The sequence below is a fragment of the Mesocricetus auratus genome, unplaced genomic scaffold (assembly GCF_017639785.1).
Source record: "Mesocricetus auratus isolate SY011 unplaced genomic scaffold, BCM_Maur_2.0 Super-Scaffold_100006, whole genome shotgun sequence".
Taxonomy (NCBI): domain Eukaryota; kingdom Metazoa; phylum Chordata; class Mammalia; order Rodentia; family Cricetidae; genus Mesocricetus; species Mesocricetus auratus.
Window position 1 is genome coordinate 55,614,145 of NW_024429190.1, and position 4,698 is coordinate 55,618,842.

Below are 4,698 nucleotides of genomic sequence, written 5' to 3' on the forward strand. Positions count from 1 at the left end.
TGTCATTTTCTCCTAAAATTTGCTAAGCAGTATGCACCTCAAGAGACTTAATTATTCCCCAAACGAGACAGACGCAGTGTGGGTATTCTTGTTTGACTCATGAAAACTGACCCTCTGAGAAACCCAGTGACTAGGTGCAACAGAGTCAGAAACTGGGACTCGGTGGAGACATCCCCACAGTTACCGTGGTTAACTCTTCATGGCATCTTGGGGAGCAGAGCAATGGTTTCCAAAGGGCTTCACTGCCTTATCTTGGAACCTGGGAGCAAACGGGACATTGCAGATGGGATTGAGGGTTTTGTGATTATCCCAGGTTCTCTGGATACCTGTGACCCCTGTCTGGGAAGAAAGAAGTAGGAAGCTTAGGGAATGAGTCAGGATAGCAGAGGTACAGGCTGCCCTCTTTAGAAGCCAAAAAGGACCAAGAAACAGCTTCTTCCCTCCGGTCTCCTGACAACCCACTTCAGAAGTATAAACACAGCAACTCTGAGTTGCTTCAAGCCACCCAGTTGGTGATAATTTGCTACAGCAGCCATAGGAAGCTGGTAGTGCATCTTTGAGGTCTACACAGCTCCCTGACTCTACAAACTCATTTTCATTTTGTGACTTCCCTGGTAACAGAAGCCGAGAAGCTTTTCTTTCCTTGCAAGAACCGCTTGGGCATCTATTTATGGAAGTGATGGATTTAAGGCTGGTGGATCATGGCAACATTAACAGTAATAGTAATGGGGCAGGGGTATAGATCTCAGACTCAGTGTATGCCAAGTTTTGGGCAGGTAACAATATCACTGATTTACAGATGGGGAGGTGAAATTACAGAGAGCCATCAGGTGGTACGGGAGCTGCCTCTGTCACACATGTACATCAGCACCACTTGGGGACATTCTTACAGAGACTCAGTTGTCACAGAAGGGAAGAATGCAATGCTGGTGAAGGTGACACACAGACAGGTGAACTTTAGGTTCTGTTTCCTCAAAGAGGCAATGGGAGGAACTGCTCTTTCTTTTCTCCCTTATGCACTGTAGCTGCCAGAATCAAAAGAAAATGCTTTCCCCTACATTTTTTCTTTTCAAGAGCAGCATCCCTATTGAGAGGGAACAATTTCCCAATGCACAACACATGCCTTTCCCTCCAGAAGCAAGTACGCAGCTGCAGAGGATGCGGAGCTGCCTGTGGGTGAAGAGGAGTGAGGGAGGATTAGAAGTGAGAGGCTACTCTCCTCTCCTGGCCTCCCCTCCCCTCCCCTCCAACCCCGTCCCTCCCACCCCATCCCCTCTCCTCCTTTTCTTGAGCTAGAGTCTCATTATGTAGCCCTGAATGGTCTGAAGCTTCAGATCCTCCTGTCTCTGCCTCCCGAGTGCTGGGATCACAGGCACACATTACATCACAGGCGTACACTCCTGACTACAGAGGACCAGCATCCTAATAGAATGCTACTGGTCTAGCATAATTACATTTAATATCAGTTAGAATGCCATCAACCCCGGGTATTATGGGCATATTTGGAATAGTCTTCATTTCACAGGTGGCTGGGCAGGGCAGTGGTGGCACATGCCTTTAATTCCAGCAGTCTGGAGGCAGAGGCAGGCAGATCTTTGTGAGTTTAAGGCCAGTCTGATCTACAGAGCAAGTCTCAGGACACCCAAAGCTACACAGAGAAACCCTGCTTCTAAAGTAGAAAACAAAAAAAAAAATAGAAAAAGAAGTTGTTTTAGTCAGGGGTTACTATTGTATGAAGAGACACCATGACCACAGCAACTCTTTTTTAAAAAATTAAATTAGAAATAAGCTTGTTTTACATGTCAATCGCAGTTCCCTCTCTCCACCTCCTCCCCTGCACCCCCATCCCCTTTCTGCTCCCCAGGGAGGGTGAGGTCTTCCATGGGGGATCTTCAAAGTCTGTACACCATTTGGAGCAGGGCCTAGACCCTCCCCCATGTGTCTAGGCCGAGACCGTATCCCTCTATGTGGAATGGGCTCCCAACGTCCATTCATGTACTAGGGATGAATACTGACCCACTACCAGAGGCCCCATAGATTAACCAGACCTCCAAACTGACATCCTCATTCAGGGGATCTGGAACAGTCCTATATTGGTTTCCTGGCTATCAGTCTGGGGTCCATGAACTCCCCTTGTTCAGATCAGCTGTTTCTGTGGGTTTCTTCAGCCTGGTCTTGACCTGTTTGCTCATCACTCCTCCCCCTCTGCAACTGGATTCCAGACTTCATCTCAGTGGTTAGCTGTAGGTGTCTGCCTCTGCTTCCATTAGCTACTGGATGAAGGCTCTAGGATGGCATATAAGGTAATCATCAATCTCATTATTTGAGAAGGGCTTCTAAGCCAATCTCAGACTATTGCTTAGATTGTTAGTTGGGGTCATCCCTAGTGCCAGATTTTTCTTTAAACCTACAATGGCTCCCCCTACTATGGTATCTCTTTTCTTGCTCTCATCCATTCTTCCCCTGACTTGATCTTCCTGCTCTCTCCTGTCTTCCTCTCACCTCCTCTTCTCTCCTTCTCTTTCTCCTAACTCCCTCTCCCTTACCCCCATACTCCCAGTTCTTAGCTCAGGCGATCTTGTTCCTTTCCCCTTCTCCAGGGGACCATGTATGTCTCTCTTAGGGTCCTCTTTGTTTCCTAGCTCCTCTGGTGGTGGACCACAGCAGCTCTTACAAAGAAAACATTTAATTGGGATGGCTTACTTACGGTTTCAGAGGTCATCATGGCTGGGAGCATGGTGGTGGGCAGGCAGATGTGGTGCTGGAGCCGAGAGCCCTACATCCCGACTCAGAAGCAACAGAAGTCAACTGACTGTCATACTGAGGGAAGCTGAAGCAAGAGACCTCAAAGCCCGCCCCCTCGGTGACACACTTCCTCCTACAAGCTCACACCTCCAGTAGTACCCCTCCCTTTGGGGGCCATTTTCTTTCAAACTGCCACAGAAGTACAGCTGGATTGCCCTAGATCTCCCTCCAGTTCCTGAAAAGTATCACTTCCACACTGATTCCTGCTTCTGTGTCCTGTGCTGTCCCTACGGCCCCATCACACTTTATCACTGCTGTAGTGACAGCCGGACTCATACTGACATCTTACGACCACCGGTGACGGCCTCTGCTGCCACTGCCATTTCTGCAGTGCTGCCTCTCCTGTTTCTCTGGCGGATGCCACCACCTGTGGTAGCACTGTTGCCAACATGCAGGCATAGAGACTTCCGTTATGATAAGAATTCAGTGTAGCCCCTTCAGGGTGACTGGAGCACACATGCAGTATGCCTACTGCTGGCCCCGTGGAAGTTTTATTTTGGCTAATTTCTTTTCTTCTGGCTGCTACCTATTTTGTTGCTGCTTGGATCAGGACATAGCAGCTGTCACTGGCCCTAAGCTCTCTGAGGCAGCAGCTCTGCTTGCTTCACTAGTCCTTGTCAGTGACAAATGCTCCTCAGATCCACTTCCAGTGGCTAGCCCTGTGAAGGAGACAAACATCTCCACAACCGTGAAATATCATGTTTTAAATAGAAGACTCGGTGCCAAATGTCACCACAGGCACAGCAATGGAGTGCCTGGTCTCAGAGTGGATTCAGATATTTAGGTGACAGCAATAAAAACTAACCTTCCTGGTGCTTATTATATTTTATCAAGTGCTGTTCTAAGCAACAAAAACACATTGATTTATTTGTTATGCCACAAAAATCTTACGAGGGGGCTGCTGTTTGCCAGTCTTATATTGCACTCGTGGAAACTGAGGTGTGGAGAAACTAAAACACGTGATCAAAACTGCACAGCAAGAAGGAGAGCACCAGATCTAGAGGCAAAAGCCACTGCTGGTCACGGCCAACCAGCACGGTGACTTTCCTAGATATTGACTTTTAGTCAACCAGGTCAAGGCTGCACAAACAGCAGCTCATTGTAGGCGCACAGTAAACTCTTAGACTATGGTTATGGGTGCCTCCATAAACAATGGGGGAGAATGAGATCAACTAATGTCCCATTTGAGTGAGTGATGGCAGGGACAGGCACCGTCAGCGTTCTAAACAAACGAGCTGCTCAGCCATTGGCAGGGCCAGGTTGACTGGGCTCAGGAAATGGAGACCTGGATCAAGCAGTGTGTGCTTGCCAGGGATCAGATTTATCACCGGGTTTTCAGATGTAAATTTCGAGGCAAGGTTTCACTGGGCTGCCCACACTGGCTTAGGACTCAGTGTTTCTCAGAGCTGTGCATCTGCAAACCCGACTGGCTGGCTGTTTTGACAGTAGTTGTTTTCCTAAGCTGGAGATGAGAAAAGGCAAGAGATGACAAGGGGTGTCTAGGAGCTCGAGAAACAAGGACTTTGGGCTCTATTGGCCGGGACATTAGACGCTATAGTGGCTATGGAGAGCTGTGCGGAGGATCCTCCGGAATTAAAAATACAGCCTCCATGTGATCCGTCCATTCTTTTTCTTGTATCCAAAAGGGGACGGAATCAGTGTGTTAAAGACATGCCTGCGCTTTCACATTCTTTAAAGTATTCGAGCACCTCCAAAGCGGAATCCACCCTGGTGTATATCAAGGGATGAATGGATATAGAAAGCATAATTACTTCAGTCTTACAAAGAAGGAAGTCGTCTTTTGCAACAAGTTTAACCTGAAGGGTACTAAGTTAAATTTAAGGCGGACAACTCTTTTTTTTTTTTTTTTTTTACCGTGGCACAGATGTAATC